The 19,156-nt window shown below is 35.0% G+C and overlaps 1 long non-coding RNA gene across 1 annotated transcript; it reads left to right on the top strand.

Annotated features, from left to right (window-relative positions):
• The first annotated feature begins 9,378 nt into the window (after positions 1 to 9,378).
• On the top strand, positions 9,379 to 10,152 carry LOC116274428. The gene is made up of 2 exons (XR_004183053.1): positions 9,379 to 9,608; positions 9,796 to 10,152. It is a non-coding gene; the product is annotated as an uncharacterized LOC116274428 (long non-coding RNA).
• The last annotated feature ends 9,004 nt before the right edge of the window (positions 10,153 to 19,156 follow it).

Here is a 19,156-nt window from a genome sequence, read left to right as displayed (position 1 = left end):
AATATCCACCTTAATTTCATTATTGACCCAAAGATTGTTCAGGAGCATACTATTTAATTTCCAAGTATTCTTATAATTTCAAGAACTCCTCTTGGTATTGATTTCTAGTTTTATTCCACTGTGGTCTGAGAAGATACTTGATATGATTTCAATATTTTAAAATTTATAGAAGCTAATTTTGTGGCCTGTGTATCTTGTAGAATGTTCCATGTGCTGACGAGAAAAATGTATATTCTGAACTTGTTGGATAGAACATTCGATAAATGTCTGTTAGGCCCATCTGGTCTAAACTTCAATTTAAGTCCAGTGTTTCTTTGTTGATGTTCTGTCTCAATAACCTATCTACTGCTGTCATAGAAGTGTCAAAGTCTTCCACTATTGTTATGTTTGCATCTGTGTGTTTCCTTAAGTCTAGCAATAATTGTTTCATGAATTTGGGTGTTCTCGTGCTAGTTACATATATATTTAGAATACTTATATCCTTGTTAAACTTGATCCATTTATCATTACATAATAACATTATTTGTGGGTTTTTTTTACTCTTTTAGTAATTAAAGTCTGTTTTTTTATTATATAAATATGGCTACTCCTGCTTTCTCTTGGTTTCTGTTTGTTTGTAGTATCTTTTTCCATGCCTTTGCTTCAATCCATAAGTGTCTTTACCAGTAAAGTGATTTTTTTTTTTTCAGCATATAGTTGGTTTGGTTTTTTTTAACCATTCTGTAAATCTATGGCTTTTAAGTAGAGCATTGAATCCATATATGTTCAAGGTTAGTATGCATACATGAGATTTTGTTCCTATCATAATGTCAATTGTTACCTAGTTGTTTTTGTGCATTCTTTGTTTCTTATTTTTCTTTCTGCCTGTTTGTCTTGTGGTTTAATGGAGTTTGGCTGTGTTTCCATTTGATTCTTTCTCTTCCTTGTTTCTATAATTATTTTATAAGACCTGTGAGTTTTATACTTTTGTGCTTTTATGATGGTAAGTATTGACCTTTCATTTTCAAGTTGAAAACTCCTTTGAGCATTTCTCGTAGGACAGGTCTAAAAGTGAAAAATTCCCGCAGTATTTGTTTGTTTGAGAAAGATATTGCTTCTCCTTCATTTATAAAGCTTATTTTGGCAGGATATACAATTCATGGTTGACAGTTCTTTCTTTAAGAAGCCTGACAATAGGCTCCAAATCCCTCCTGAAGATGCTCTCCCGTGGAATGGGGTTGCACAGTTTTTCAGGGGGTTAGGGTTTCTGCTAAGAAGTCTACTGTTAGTCTGATGGGGTTTCTGTTATAGCTGACTAGACACTTTTGCTGATTTTAGGATTTTTTTTCTTTCACATTGACTGTAGACTTTAGACCATCTAATGACTATATGCTGTGGTTAATTACATTTTACAATGTATTTTCCTGGTGTTTGCTGGGCCTTTTGTACTCGATGTCTAAATTTCTTGCAAGACTAGGGAAGTTTTCATCAATTAATTCCTCAGATAGGTTTTCCAAACTTTTTGTTTTTTCTTCTCCTTTGGTAATACCAATGATTCATAAGTTTGAGTGCTTTATGTAGTCCCATACTTCCTGAAGATTTTATTAATTCCTTTTTATTCTTTTTTCTTTATTTTTGTCTGACCAAATTAATTCAAAAGACCTGTAATCAAGTTTTGAGATTCTCTTCATCTTTGTAGAGTCTATTGTTAACATTTTCATTTGACCTGACAATTTTTCACACTTCCAGGATTGTTATGCTGATTCATTTGGATAAAACTTTTTCCCTTACAATTTTGTAATTTGTTCAGTGAAGTTTTCATTTCCAAAAGTTCTTCTTTGGCTTTTAAAAAAAGATATCTAAGCCCTTGGTAAATTTCTCATTCATATCCTGAAATGATTTTCTGATTTCTTTGAACTGCTTTTCAAAGTTTTCTTGGGTCTCACTGAGCATCTTTAAAATCAACATTTTAAATTCTTTATCTGGCATTTCAAAAATTTTGTTTTGGTTAGAATTCATTGCTAGAAATGTAATGAGATCTTTTGGGGTGTCAAAACACTCTATTTTTTTACACTTCTAGGATTGTTATGATGATAGCTTCTCATCTGGAGGAACTGTCACTTCTTATTTTTGAATTTACCTTCATTTGGATGGAATTTTTATTTTCTTTGAGGATATGACTATAATGTATATTGAGTAGGGCCACTTGGCTTTGCTTCTGTGTACATTCAGTGGTGAAGACTCTGTATGAATTTATTGGTTATAGATAGCCTTAGTGTGGTGGCTTTTTCTAATGTCAGTTGTGTACTGGGCATGTGAGCAAGATAACAGCTTCCTGAGAAGCCATGGTGGTGGACATCATGAGATGTTTATATTGTTCCCAAACATTGTGCACTCGTATCAGCAGATTTTTTATTTGTTTGTGCAGGTTGACCTCTTGGCCAGGAGATGGCACTTGCAGGTAAGAGCTGACATTTGTGGTAGCAGTAGGGTTTAATGCTTGAACTTTGTTTACTAGAAGAAGTTTTTTAGTCCCAGGCAATAGGCTGGACTGTGGAATGCACAGTGGTTTGGATATTACATTCAGCCTTGGAAGGGTGCAGTGAATCTGGGCAGACCTGGACCAGATGTGCCTGTACTCAGGCCCCATAATGGTGAACAAAAGCACCAGCTCAAACAGGGATCCAGAGGGCACTTGCCAAATACCTGGATATATGCCCAGGTGAGGAGCAGAGAAACTGCCACTGAAGCAAGTTCCTTGCATGGGAAGGGAATGATGGGCCAAGATCCTAATCCAGGTGAGCAAATGTGAGACCTGCCTCCTTCTCACTCCTTATAACTGGCAGGACTCATTTCCCCATCCTAACCAATGGAGTGAGCTGGAACACTCAGTAAAGTCACACACACACTGGGTTTAGATCACAAAGCCATCCCTGTCCACAAATCTTGTGGCCTAGGCAAAACTGTAGCTCCAGCAAATCTCCTGCTCTGATGCTGTAAAGAGATAGCCCAACTCCAGCATTTAAGGCTAGAGCACATTTTATACTTGCTATTCAGTTCTGCCTGTGGTGGCCCTTCTCCAGACCTGGCACTCCAGTCTTTAGCCCAGGATACTCTAATGCCCTCGTCAGTAGCTTCTTCTAGGCTTGCTGAATCCTGTCCAGCTTAGTCTAAGTCACAATTGATAATGGTGTCCTCCTGTGGGTCCTGGGTCTGGGAAAATGCCTGGAGTACATCCTGGTGCCTATCCTTTTAGATTTTCCCAGTCTCTTGCGGGTTAGCTCTAGCTCTTGGAAAAGACAAGATGCTCTCCCAAGGAATGGGGTTGCACAGTTTTCCAGTGAAAAGGTCACAGTGGGACACTTACTTCCCCTCTCATTTTGGGCCTTCACTCGCAGTCCTCAGTTAGACCATGCCACAGAGGCTGCCTGTCCACCTTCTCTTCCCCCTGGTATCTGAAGTATCCCTCACTTTTCTGGTGAATTCCCATGTTCCTTCTTGGATAAAAGATCACAGTGCAAATCTCCACATATTATTTTGTTTCTTCCAAGTGGGTAAGGCATACTGAAAAAGCCTCTAATCTGCCATCTTGAAAAAAAAGTCTATATATGGTTATGTTTATATATGTTCAAAATATCTTCTGAAAGTCCCTGTCTATTCATTTATTCTGTCCATTCATTTCTTTATATTCTTAAGCATATTTATAGTAGCAACTTTAAAGTTTCTGTTTGGTGATTTTTAACATTTGGATCATCTTGAGGTTTCTTTCTTTTGATTATTTTTTATAAAAACTTTTTTATTTCTTTGCTTCTTTGCATTATTTTAGATTGTATGTATTTTAGATTTTAAACATTATACTTTTAGAGTTTAGATTACATGATTTTTATGTATGTATTTTATGTAAGTATTTTGGACTTTAGATTTCGTATTTTATGTGGATGGCACTGTAAGGACTCCTGATTATGTTCTTTTTTAAAAAGATACTGAGCTAGGCAGTTAACTTACTAGACCTTCTTTGATCTGTCAGTCTTACATTTATGTTTTATTTAAGCAGGTTTATTTCTGTTTTGTCTTTAGTCTTAGAGTTGGGTCCTATTTATTGTACTTGATCTTTATCCCTGTTTCTTATCATTTCTGGAGTCATAGTTATTGTTGGAGGGGTTCAGTAGGATCTCTTCACTCTGACTCAGCCCAGCTCCAACGTATCCTGGTACTGGAAAACTGTTAGTGTTTTTCTCTTTTCATTTCTCAGCCTTGCAACAACTTATTTCTATTAGGTCTTTTGCCATATTTCTCTGCATGTATAAAGCATAGAGATTAGTTAAAGACTCAGGAGTAATCTCCATGAATTCTGGGACCCACATCTGTGTTTCTACCTCTTTTCTGATCCTCTGTCCTGAAAATTCTATCTCCCTTAAGAGCCTTGAACCCCAATATCTGCCTTAGCTCAGGTAAACTGCTTCTCTACTTTCGTTCCACATCTATTAGCCAAGATAGGAAAAGTGTCTCCAGGAAGAGATCCTGAGTGATTATGGTGTTTACCTCTCCTAGTCTTTTTCTGTTCTCTCAAGTTCTGCAGAAAACTGTTGCTTTATATATTTCATCAAGTTCATACTTGTATAGAATGTTTACTCAAGGAATAGATCAAGTGTTCATTTTCCATCATTATTTGAAACATAAGTTAATCCGCAGATCTTTTAAGAAAAACAGAAAGATCAAGAAAAATACAAATTAATGACACAAAAACATAGTATAATAATTAAAAGCCAGACGTGGTGGCTCATACCTGTAATCCCAGCACTTTAGGAGGCTAAGGTGGGAGGATCACTTGAGGTCAGGAGTTCAAGACCAGCCTGGGAAACCAGGGAAACCCTATCTCTACTAAAAATACAAAAAAAAAAAATAGCTAGGCGTCGGGACAGGCACCTGTAATCTCAGCTACTCAGGAGGCTGAGACAGGAAAATCGCTTGAACCCAGGAAGCAGAGGTTGTAGTGAGCTGAGATCATGCTCCTGCACTCCAGCCAGGGTGGGGTGACAGAATGAGACCCTATCTCAAAATACATATATATATATAGTATTAAAATAGGAAATTAGTATATTTATATAGTCTTTCACAGGCTTTCAAAAACTAATTCAACAAATATTTTAAGGTCTCTAGTGTAGCCCTGTCTTGGAGCACTCACCAGCTTTATTTGTATCATTTTTTATTTTATAGCTTCTTTCAAGAGTGTTCTCAATGCCACTCTACCCATGGAAAAATATCTGAATCCTTGTATGCCTCAGAATATAAACTTCTTTTTCTTCAATATTTAATGATACTATTCTACTATCTTATTGTCTCCAGTGGTACTGCTGAGAAATTTGATGTCAGTCTGACATATTAGCTTACAAGTGATCTACTCTTTCTTTTCATATATTTTTACAATTTGATATTGCTTTTATTATTCTTAATTCCATTGTCACTAAGATGGAAGTTTCCTGAATTTGTGTGGGGTTTGTTCTCACACTCTGGCCTGTAAGAGTCTTGTATACATAGGGGCTGAAACTTCTTGCAGATTCAATCATCATAATGTCACCAACGCTATGTACTAACATGATTTTTAAAAAGCAAAGAAGAGAAAAATGGATCGAATTCCTTCTTTGTGGACTAGATTGTGACGAAGCTGGAGAGTTAATATACCTCTGAAGTAAGACAGTGAAGGTGTATTGCAGGTCTTGACAACAAAAAATCCTCCTCCTGATGCCCTTTATATGCCAAAGAACAAGTGTAGAGGGAAAAAGTCTTTTCCAGATCAATAGTTGCATACCAATTATCAAGGGATGAATTGATTTACTCAAGCAATAAAGCACATCTGGAATTGCAACTGCAATTTGAGTCACCACCACCTGAATGAATTTATGATAAATCCACTGTCATTTCTCCAGAGTCATCTGTTTTCTGCACAAGCTAAGTAGATAGGCAGAACTGAATGTGATAGAAGGCTGTTTAATACCAAATGTTGGTGAAGGTGTAGGAATATGAGGAGCTTTGTTCATGTCTGGGAGTATGTAGTTGCACAACCATTTAGGAGACCAATTAGGCAGTAGGTAATAAAACTGGCCTCTGATCCAACTTCATAATCCCATATATATGATTGTATATGTATATATAATATCCCAGAGATATTTATAAATTTATAAATTCTGTCATATACATCTCAGAGATATTCTTTCATAAATTCATAAAATCTATCATATTTATCTCTGAGATATTCTCTCATAAATTTATGAGGGACAGAAGCAGTTCTGAAAATACAGTTTTGAAGACTTTAGTACCTAGATGCTATTTAAAAGCTAACACATAAGATCAGATAGAGGTAGGAAAATGTCCTTGAATAGAGTATGTTATCATTTTGATTTTTATTGTTACATTTGTACAAATGGGCAGAAAGAAAAGGCTACAAAAGCATACACAAGAATGTTAAAAATGGTACTGTCAAGTTAAAAGAATTATTAGTAATTGTAAATTCAAGTTTTTCCTTCTTTTTTCACTCTGATTATATATTTTTAGGCAACAGATAGTCATAATTCAAACAACTATAATTTAAATAGTATGTACAGCTCTAATAACATCATCCTAATATGATGTGAAATAAGGAAAGCAGTATACAAACTGTATGTATAACGTGTATAAAAAAGGGGCCTAAAGAAAATGTGCCAAATGTTAACAGCTTTTATTTTTGAAAGTTATCATCAACTATTTTATTTTCTACCTTATATTTCTCTTTAAAATAAACATATTTTCTTTGTAACATAAAATAATCAATATATTTTAAAAATGTTTATACCATTTGATGAAAGTTTAGAGAATTTATGAATGTATTGTATGGAATAAGAGATTTTATATTTATTACAGAAAAAAATAGAATTATCATATCTATTAAAATAAGGAACAATTATACCCATAAAATGGAACTGCTTCAACTATTAAAATTAGTTTTGCAAATATGTAGTGATAAAATATTTGAGATATTGTTAAGTTTAAAAAATCGATTTGAAAAATGATGTTATTCCAATTTTGTAAACATTATGTGTTTTCATACACTGAAAAAATATGCTTGAAGGAATACACCAGTGTTTCCAATGATTGTGTCCAGGTGGTAGGAGAATGGTTGGCTTTTGTTTTCTCCTTTATACTCTTCTGATCTTTATAAGTACAAATACTATATTTTTAAGATAGATTTTGTATTTTAAAAATACTTTTTCTCATTCCATACAATCTTCTTCGGTTTATGATAAACAAGAGCACTAAAAGCTGTTTTAAAAGGGTTTTTTTTTTTCTTAAGAAAGGTAATCAACTATTGAGATTTAAGTAAATCTGTAACAAATTTAAATAATTAAAGAGCTTGTCAATATTGTTTTGAGTTTGCATAGTGATGGAAAACAGGCTTAAATTCAATTAAAAAACTTATTAGTGATGATTCTAACTCTAGCTATTTTCAGTGCATATTGACACTATATAACACATAGTAATTATATGTTTCTTCTTGAAATACCTGATCAAACACTATCTATAGTAAGCATATGTTCCAAATTGTTACAGATGTTCCTGTATCAAAAATACTTATATGAAAATTGTGTAGAATGTTTGAAAAAAATTGGGGGTACTTTATTTGTGTTCTTTTTTAGATAAGTCACTTAATCTGATATATATCCATTCTACAGGTTGTAAACCTTTCCTTGGACACTTATTGGAACTTATTTAAAGTATATTTAAATATTAGAAAACTTCTCCCCTTATTACCCATTGAACAAAGTCCAAATACCTTACCTTGGAATTCAAAATATTTTAGAGTCAGGTCTCAATGTACTTTTAAAATCTCACAGATTTTTCTTTTTTTCTTCTACCCCAAATGCTCTATATTCCTTCTATACCACTATACTTGTCATTTTCTGAACATATTCTTTATTTCCTTATGTCAGTTTCTTAGCCCAGAATATCCTTCCTCTGTATCTCCACCTGTCAAAATTCTACCCATCTTCCAAGAAGTGTCTCATGTCATCTGCTCCACAAAGCTGTCTCTAATTTTAGATTATTTCCATTTTTCAGGTATTTTAAGTAATTTAAACATATTTTTCAATGAAAAATATGAACTTTTCTAATAAAAAGTAAATAGCAGTGACCTCAATGTTTATAGCATAGCTTCAGTTTAGTAATTCTCTTATAAAACAAAAGCAACTACAGTAACTGACAGTGGTATTCATTTTTCTTCCTTTTGGTGAACATTTATCACTTTGTAGTACAGAGATTTTTATGTGCATGTAGGAAACATTTTCAATTCACTAGGATGTGTGTCTTAAAAAAAGCAAAGAGAAAGAAATCCAGCTAAATGGCTATCCAGCATCAGACATAGTTTTCTGCTGAAGTATAAATGGAACTGTGGCTGCAGACCAGAAATCTTATCATAAATATGATGTACCATTTTTCTAAAAGTATATGCTGAGAAGATTTAGCATAATGTTTAACTATCAAAATTACTCATACTACTCTCACTGTGTTGGGAATATAGTAACCACATAGTACCACATAGTATGGGAATTAAAGTACATGTCCGTTCTTCACGTTTAAGATAGAAATACATATATTTTTTCCATTCTGTCTTGGAAATGAATAACTGTCATTGACAGGTCCCTCAGGTTTGGAGGCAGCCTGAAATGACTAGCAGATCCCAGGTGTCCTTAGGTCAAAAGATGAGTTCTGTGACTTCCCAAGACGACCTATAAAGGTTGTGTGATTGTGATGTTTTAAGCACTTTCTCTAGTAAATAGAAGTCAAAGGGCTCGTGGTTTTCACAATTTTTCCAGAAAGTATCTAGCCCAGTCCTATTGCCAGCCTTTTCCAGGCAGTTATAATGGAAGCATCTCCAAGTACAAGAGAATAAATTATTCTTTCACATTGGGTATTTTTATTGTCCTGTCACTTCATAATCTAATGATTTAGGATTAATGAACAGTCACTAAATATATAACCATCAATAGAGAGTTTGTAGAGGGTTAATCACATTTTCAATTTTGTTTATACAAAATTTTAAGCCTTTGTAAATGCAAGGCAATAAGCAAAGTAACATTTTGGGTTACTAACAGCATTATCTGCTATAATATGGATAATTAGATTTGTCATATTGATATATCATGGTAGTTATAAATAATATAATGTATTTTTTAGACAGCATAAAGACATTCATCCTATTCTGATAATCAATTTTAACCATATATTTAATGATTTAAGTTCTGAATCATACAATTTTACTAATATTGATATATTCATTTACAAATTCTTAAAAACGTACATATTGTAACAGCTAAAATATTTTTAAAATAATAAAAAATGGCAAATAAAACAAGCTATTGAAAAGCATTTGACTAAAAAACATCAGTTGATTTTTAAAAAATGTTTAGAAAACTGCTGTTTTCATAACGGTATATTATTAAATCAGAATGAACACATACTCCATAGGAGTATTTCACTGTAATACTTTGTCTATATTAGCCATTGTTTTAAATTTAATGTTTTATTCATTTTCTAGGATATAATGAGAATCCTTATGTGAGAGTTAAAGCAAACACTAAAACAACTTATACACGAAGGTTTGTGATTAAAATTATCTTTCCATGAAAAATAAGGATTCTATAAATAGCGAGCCTTCCTGACCTTGTTAGGAATATAAACAGAGGACATACTATTAAATTCTAATCTATAGCTTGACCTTTTGTTCTAGTGGGGAAGGTTTATTTACTAACTCCCATTAATTTTGTTTCTTGGTTTTCTTTTTAGGTTTCATCAACATAAATTTTTTGAATACATACAGAAAATTAGGGAGTGAGGAAGCAAACTCTCATTTCTGCAAGTCTCTCCTTCATGTCCCTTCATTGAGTTATTAATTTATTGGTAGCTTTGATGACAACAACAAATTCCAGAATAGGGTATGAGACAATCATTTCACTTGAAAATTCAAATTGGTTTAGTTTGGCGTTTTGCTGTATCACCACTTACATGCAAAGATAAGCCTAAGAACTTCCTAGAAATGTTGTGAAAGATTTGTTTACCAGAAAAACCCAATAATTTCATTTTAGTTTACTTTACATACAGATTTTCTGCAATTCAGGATTAAATAAATTGAACAACCTCACATTCTTTAATTGCCTCCAATTTTTATTATTAAATAATAAGCCAGAAAAAATATATATACATATATAGGTATACACACACACACACACCCCTATATAGCTGTGTGTGTGTGTATATATATGTGTGTGTGTGTGTGTGTGTGTATGTGTATATATTTATTTTTTCTTTCTTGATACAGAGTCTCGCTCTGTCGCCCAGGTTGGAGTGCAGTGGCGCGATCTTGGCTCACTGCAAGCTCCCCCTCCCGGGTTCACTCCATTCTCCTGCCTCAGCCTCCCCAGTAGCTGGGTCTACAGGCGCCCGCCACCATGCCCGGCTAAATTTTTGTATTTTTAGTAGAGACGAGGTTTCACTGTGTTAGCCAGGATGGCCTCGATCTCCTGACCTCTTGATCCGCCTGCCTTAAGCCAGAAAATATTTATTCTCAACTATGTTAAACTCAGTTTAGTTGAGTGTTGAAGACATTTTGCTTAAAAGTGCCTGGGGAGGCCTTACAAATTGAAATCATGCTTGGAATTAAAATCCTGAGTTAAATATCTTGATCTTCATTGAACAGCTATTTTGAGTCAGGTCATCTAATAAGTATATATTTTACCTCAGAAATAAATTGAGTCAAGTTTTTGCATTCTCTGAAGCTTGGTTTATATTTTATTAAATTCTTAATACTCAGATTTGTAAGGATCTAATGCTTGACATGACCACATAAAGATCACCTTGACAACCACATTGATTTATGGAGAGGTCTGGAAAAAAATCAAATGCTACAAATATAGAAGCTTAAATCATATTTCTCCGGGTATAAGCCTCTTTCAATGGACTAGTCTCAATAAATCAGGCTTAGTAATACAAAGATTTATAAAATCTTCAAGAAAAGATCCTCTAGAACTTCAAGTAGTTGTTGATAATTAAATATGTTCTTTATGACTCAGTGCTCAATACCACTGAGGATTAATACTCTGCATTTGATCATTCATTCAATACATGTTAATTAAACATATTTTTATATTATTCAAAGTGTGATGTCTGTGATGTCATTTGACTTTGTGATGTCAAATGACTGAGTGTTCTTTGCCCTAGAGCTGCTTGCAGGTAGAGTCAGACATGAGCAAATTGCAATTATATATAACCACTGCAATAGAGATGTAAGCAAGTATTATGGGATCATTGAATAAGGAGCAATGAGGAATGTCTTTCAATAAATGTGATGAAGCAAAATTAAAACTGTACTTGGTCACTAGAACATGTTTCTTTCCAACAGGGACAGTCATACTTAATAATAGTAGTTAGAATAAACTGTAATCAGTACTCACTAAGTGCCGAACATTGTTCTAAAGATATTGCAAGTAATATTAATCCCATAATTCCTACCCAATTTATGTCACTGGGCTAAAAGAACATAGCTTCTGTACCTTCAGGTTTTAGTGCACGTAGGTGTACTAAATCCACCACCGCAAACTCACAGGGACAGGACACTGCAGGACATATTAACTTTTTAAGGGAAATACTGTAATACCCAATATCTGTTGGACATCATATGAAATACTAGCTTGAGGTATTTCACTATTTCTACATTCGAATGCACTAAATTACATAATTGACATCATCATATCCTTGAGAAGTTGAGCTTTCATCAGTTGCTGTTGCTGTGATAAAAAGCAAATACTCTGCAAAAATCAATATGGATTGGGAAAAGATGGGGGGATGGCCATGCCCAATATAACTGCATTGTTTGAAAAACTGTGCAGTACTTAATAGTTATGCACCTTCTATTAGTTAGTAACTGTAGTTATTTAATTATAAAATAATTTTTTTATAAAAAAAAATTCTGTTTATTCTTTTCCAAAGAATGATGATTTTACTAGGGCATAAAATGTAATAGGCTGTTGGTTCTAATTACTTAATGAAAGAAGATTGAATTATTTATTTAAATTGTCATTTTGTTTGGTTTTGAGCATTTGTTTTAAAAAATTACAGAAAACCTAAGTGGCTGTGAACTAAGTTTGGGACCCCCGATCCATAGGGATTCTATTTAGAATATGCTCCCAAATGCCTATTTTAAAGTTTATGTGAGCAAAAGCAATTTAAATAGGTAGAATTAATTAAATGTATTTTACCTCCTCCATTCCTTGCCTTTTTTTAGGAATACAGTCAGTCCAGGGTTGCACTGAGTGGACGCAAGATATAAATTAGTGTAATAACTGCTACCCTTTATTAAATAATAGGGATAGAATCTACAGTCAATCTGACTGTGTGTATATATGGCAGGGCTGCAAAAGTACTCACACTCCACTCCTATAAATGATCTGGAGAAAGAAAATGAAAACAAAATACCTGTAGTCCAACTTAGTTTACAATTAAGTCCAAATAATCATTTAAGTGGTCCCCTTAGTTTTTCACTGTATTTTATTCATATAATTGTAGAAACTTCCACAAGCTTCTATTTCTTTGTACTCTTTCATCTGGAAGCAGAATGGGGCTGCAGCAGTGGGTGACGACAATCTCTATGGGATCCTCTGGTTTTTCTGGACAGTGAGGATATTTCTCATCTGCCTGCGCTCTGATTAAACTGTTGGTACTGTTACTGAACTTGTGGATCAGTGTACATATCTGATCTGGCCTTCCTTGCTCTGAGTTGACTCTCATCATTACTTTGCACCCATAGTGTCTCTGCCATGTCCTCCATCCTGCCCTTGACTTAGCAAGGCCCATGGTAGACCTGCTGGTTCACACTGCAGCTGCTGTCAGTGAGTCCTTTAGAAAGATCAGAGGCCTTCTGTGCCCTCGACACAAGCAAAGAGGAGTGCAAGCAAACCAAACACCTGTCCTCTTTCTTCATATAAGCTGTGTATATTACTCCTTGTATCCTTTTTCCTTTTTTGCTCTCTTTTCTTAATACCTTTGGAACAAAAGATGACAACCTCGCCTTTACCTTATCTATGTGACAGCATCCATGTTTCAGTCTGGCCTCTTGGGGAAGTATTAATGGAAACCAGGATGTGGGAGAGAAAGAAAGGCTTGGAGATGAGACCTTAAATTTGCAGTCATCTTAAAAATAGTTCACCAAAAACAAGTATAATAAGGAATCGTAACTCTAAAGAAAAATGTTTCAGTCCCAAGCCTTTGAATTTTAAATCTTTGCAAAACTAGCAAGTTGGGAATGGTTATGTATCAAAAATTTGGACTAAAATCTATCCCTCAACATAGTAGAGCACAGATGACTTCAAACACAATTTGAAGGATACAAGCTTAATCTTCAAAGTAACAGTAATGATGATATATTCATATGCCACAACAGATGTAAATAATAAGTTTTTGGACTGTGAATTCCTTCAGTGATTTTGCAAGTGTACCATGTAGAAAACTGCACATTTAACTTAAGCTGACCTATTTACTAGTTCATTTTTTTTTTCAAAATATCAGATGGCATAAAAATGTGATTTCAGGATGGAGATTGGAGCTCCAGGAAAGTGAGCATTGCATTTCATTGTCTGCCAACTAACTTGTACAAGGCAGGCAATGGAGTATGATAGAAATAATACTGGTTGCAGAATTAGACAGCTTTTGATACAAGTACTTACATGCACTTGAATGAATTAATTTCTCTTTTGGAATGGCATTTTCTCTTTTGCATGAGATAGTTCAACCAGATGATGTTTCTTCTTTAAACCCCTATATTCTTATAATGCTTTTTAAAATAAAACCATATTTTAACCTTTTTTTTCAAGAATATAATCTTCATGGGATCATTACAAGTAGCTCATCATTATTGAATACTGTACCATTACTATAGACATTAATAATAGAAATATATATAAAATGCTTCTATTAAATAAAGAGAAGGCAACATCTGAATTCTATCCATCATGGTTACTAAACATGATAAAGACCATTGAGCAACACAGTTCTTAGCATTTTATCAAACAAATTAAACTTTTGAAATTGAGAGGTATTGGCATTATTGTTTTTAAGCCAGGCTGCAAAATAAATCTATCCTTTGTGTATCTTGCACTGATTACGTTGTGGTTCTCTGCAAATGGGGCATTGGTGCATGTAAACAAAATAGTTCCACTTAGCAGCGCACATAGCTCAGAGCCTTCTGTCCTGTTTTCAGTGACCTGGAATGTACAATGAGAGCAGGCAGTGTCAAATAAATGGCTTGACTAGTGTATTTGTGGGCAGATAGAACCTTCATTTTTACCATAAATTTAAGAGAGATTCACTTCCTTCTAGAAGACTATTATGGGGAAATAGAAGCACTGAGTTCTGTTTCATAAAGATTTCATTTGGGAGATTGTGAAAAACAAGAGGGAAAATGGATTGGGAATGTCTCCACCCTTGCTGAGAAATAATAATAAATTAAAGCCTTAAAAGGGGAAGAAAATCCTTCCAGTAACTTATTAGAAAGAATTATATTCACAATCACACTACTTTGGTAAGCACTATTTTACTTATTTGATGTACCTACAAATTGTTTTTCTGCAGCAAGCTCATTTAATCACTGACATTGATACCTTTAGTCTTCATAAGTAGAAAAACAAATATATAAAGCCAAACGTATTAGACAGTTCTATTGCTTACTAAATAGATAATAAAGAAAAATCTCATTGCGACATACTTATATGTTAAAAATAGATTTATGGTCATCTTTTTAAGTGAAGCAACTTCTTTTATGTGCACATCAAAGGTAAAATCCAACTATATGAACATCCTTTTTTTTAAAAGGAATTCATGAAGGCGGTTTAATGTTTCTTAGTGGGAGAAAGTTAAGCTGAATTGGAAACGTGTTCCTAAGTGTATTTGCAGAAGATAGGCTCGCACTTCAGTTTTGTTTTGTTTTTGCTTTGTTTTATTTTTAATCTAAAGTTGTATTTCCTCAGGCAACATTAGGCGTATTAGAATATACTTATGTTAAGCAAAATATTCTAGGTTTAGTTAATTAATAAATGTATTTCAATTGTAAATGACTAAAAAATCTAGATTTCAATGGGATTAAGGATCTAGATGCATGCATCTGGGTTAGCATAGAAAATGAAGAAATCTCAAAGTTCTAAAGCCAATCAATTCTCCCAACTTTGATGTTTTAAATCTCATATTTTACACTTTAGTACATTTTAAGAAATTATGTAAACACTCATTTGTGCAAACGAAGAAGGCTTTAGATATTTCATTTATATATACCAGCAAATTTCTGACACTTAAAATAAAATTGAATTTTTATATGCTATCCTTTAAGGCACCCCTTTAAGAAGCTAGAATTCATTTCCTCTATTAACTACTTCAGTTTCCATCTGTCTCTGTCTCTGTCAATTTTATTTCTTTCCAAGGAGACAACAAAGACATTTTTACCATATAGGTATAAAATGCACAGGTATAGTAACCCAGGTTCCCTCCCATGCCTACTCAGTTCCCTACTGAACATTCCACCAATAAGTGGAAACCTTAAGGAGGAAAGACACTAATGGGCTCAGCATCTTCACTTTCAGTCTCTATTTAAAAAGCAACAATCCCAAGCCAGAAAGCTTCAGTGAGTCCCTTGTCCTTCTCCACTATTCCAGGACTCAGAGCTGCACTATTAGTGATGACCTGCCCTGCTGGGATATTGCACAGCCACTTCATGCATAAAATTAATTCCTTGGCACAGGCAAAATAATGTTTCATCAAACCCCCTCACTATAATTTCTGAAGAATGAAGACGGGAAATATTTGAGGAAGAAAATGTTTTATGTGAGATACAAAACATAGGTTTAAGATTTAACCAGTCATGAAAAAAATAAAGATTTTGGAAATGTTTTATATGGGCTTTGCTATAACATATTAAATTACTAAAACTGTCCAAGAGTGACGTACTTTCTAAGTTAAAAGATAATAAAATCCTATGGCTACACAGACTCTTTGCCTAGGGCAGCAGGACACAATGGCATTGCCTTGCTTTGTGACAGGGAGAAAAAACTCCCCTCTTTTACTGCTTTCCCTCAGTATTACCACTTATTTCTAACATTTTTTTCACACAAACCCCGACCTCCATTTCACCCTTTTAAGTGATTCTCTTGATTATCACAGCTATATTTTCAGTAGTTTGACAGTTAGAAACATACTTTCTCTACCACTTATGTCTGCACAGAAACAGTCTGGTTGTCAGAGAATTCACAGAGTAGGAGTGGATGGAGAAAAATCACCATGCCTACTCTTGCCCTGGACCACACCTTTAACAGGCTTTAAATTATTTGGACAGGAAGCAAAACCATTCCCAGTCAAGTCAATGGTCTGCCGCTTGTTTGTAAAGCATTGGCTGATAGCAGCCTCCCAAAAACAACCCTTCGAGGAAGGAATTTTATATAGTAAAAATGTGAGAGTCACAGAGGCTTGAAGTTTCGCTTAGAAATACCTTTAAAATAAAGCATGTCACCAGCAAGTTATTTTCAGAACTTTAACAAAGGATTCTAAAGTTTATATGGAGAGGCAAAAGATGAAGAATAGTCAACATAATTTTGAAGAACAAAACTGGAGTTCTGACTGGCATTAGCTGACTGCAACACTTACATAAAGCTCCTAGTACCACACTTGGTATTAGTGAAAGGAAAGACAAATAGATCAATAGAACAGAATAAAGAGCCCAGAAATAGGCCCACATAAATACAGTCAATTGATGTTTGACAAAGGTACAAAGGCAACACGATGGAGCAAAGATACCTTTTTAAATGATGCTGGAACAACCGGACATTCACATGCAAAAAAGTAAATTTAAACATAGACCCTATGCCCTTCACAAAAATTAACTCAAAATGGGTCATAGACCTAAATGTAAAACACAAAACATCTAGAAGATAATATAGGAAAAAAACCTACATAACCTCGGGAATGGCAATGACTTTTTAGATACAACACCAAAGTCATGATTCATGAAAGAAATAATTAATAAGATGGACTTTGTTAACATTAAAAGCCTCTGTTTTGTGAAAGACAATGTCAAGAAGAGAAGACAAACCATAGACTGAAAGAAAATATTTGCAAAACAAACATTGGATAAGGAATTGTTATCAAAAATCTACAAAGAAATCTGAAAATGCAATAACAAAAAAACCAAATAACCCATTTAAAAATAGAGCAAAGACCTTAACAAACACCTCACTAAAGAAGATATACACATGGCAAATAAGCCTATGAAAAGATGCTTCAATCATACGTCATCAAGGAAATGCAAATTAGATCAACAATGAGATACCACTGCATACCTATTAGAATGGCCAAAATTCTGAACACTTACCCAAATGCTGGTGAGGATGCGGAGCAACAAGAACCCTCATTCACTGCTGGTGGGAATGTAAAATAGTACAGCTACTTCAGGAGATAGTTTAGTAGTTTATTATAAAACTAACCATGCACTTATATGCAATCCAGCAATCATGCCGCTTGGTATTTACCCAAATGAACGGAAAACTTTTATCTACAAAGAGACTTGAAGACAGATGCTTAGAGTAACTTTATTGATAATTGCTAAAACTTGGAAGCAATCAGGATGTCTTTCAGTAGGTGGATGGATAAATTAAATGTGATATATCTAGATAATAGAATATTATTCAACACTAAAAAGAAATTAGGTATCAAGCCATGAAAGTGATACAGGAGTACTGGGAAGGGAAGAGTGTGGTCCCTTGAAATGATACAGAAGTGGGGAAGAGAAGTGCTAGGAAGGGGAGGGCGTGGTCCCTGGCTAGGGCACTACCCCCACAGACCTAAGTGAGAACAGGCACTTCTGCCTTGGCACCCAAATGTTGCATTTTCCAAGACCACCCTCACCACGTCCCCATCCTGGGCCTGTAAAAACCAGAGACCCTAGCAAGGCAGAGACAGAGGCAGCTGGACATGGAGGGGAGCACATCAGCAGAGGAACACACAGGCAGCTGGACGTCAAGAGGATCATACCAACAGGTACCAGCTCCCCACAGGCCACCGACCAGCAGAACGACTTGGAGTTTGGCTAGGGTAGCTGGAGGAGATCCCTGGCCGCCCAGCCACCGGACTCCAAGGGAAAACTAGTTCCCTTCTAGATCCCTCATCTACTGAGAGCTACTTCCACTCAATAAAACCTTGCACTCATTCTCAAAGCCCACATGTGATCCAATTCTTCTGGCACACCAAAGCAAGAAACCCTGAGATACAGAAAGCCCTTTGTCCTTGCGACAAGGTAGAGGGTCTAATGGGACTGGTTAACGCAAGCTTCCTGTAGACGGCAAACTAAAAGAGCACCCTGTAACAAACGCCCACTGGGGCTTCAGCTGTAAACATTCACCTCTAGACCCCACCTTGGGGTCGGAGCCCCACAGCCTGCCAGTCTGTATGCTCCCCTATAGGTTAGAGCTGCGGGGCACTGAAGAAACAAGCCACACCCCCATCGCACACCCTGCAAAGGGACAAGGGAAACTTTCCCTTTTCAAAAGACATGGAGGAACCTTAATTGTGTATTATTATGCAAAGTGAAAGAAGCCAATCCACAAGGCTACATACAGTGTGATTTCAACTGTATGACATTCTGGAAAAGGTAGAACTATGAAGACAATAAAGAGATCAGTGATTGTCAGGGGTTGGGGGCACAGGGTTGAATAGGCAGAGCACAGAGGTTTTTAGGGCAGTGAACCTACTCTGTATAATAATATAATGGTGGATTCATGTCATTATACATTTGTCCAAATCCATAGAATGTATAATACCAAAGTGAACACTATGGTAAGACTATGGACTTTGAGTGATTATGAAGTGTTAGTGTAGGTTTGTTAATTGTAACAAATGTACCCTCTGGTGGAGGATATTGATAATCCAGGAGGCTATGTGTGTATTGGGGTAGAGGGTATGTATGAAATTTCTGTGTCTTCCCCTCAGTTTTGCTGTGAACCTAAAATTACTCTGAAAAGTTAAGTCCTAAACAAATAAATAAATAAAGTGTTTATTCCCATAATTCTGCTTACGAAAGAAACCGAGGCCCAACATGTTTATATACTAGCATTGGCCA

Source organism: Papio anubis, chromosome 4, assembly GCF_008728515.1.
Source record: "Papio anubis isolate 15944 chromosome 4, Panubis1.0, whole genome shotgun sequence".
Classification (NCBI taxonomy): domain Eukaryota; kingdom Metazoa; phylum Chordata; class Mammalia; order Primates; family Cercopithecidae; genus Papio; species Papio anubis.
Note: the sequence above shows the minus strand (reverse complement) of the source record. Positions and strands in the feature narration are given on the sequence as shown.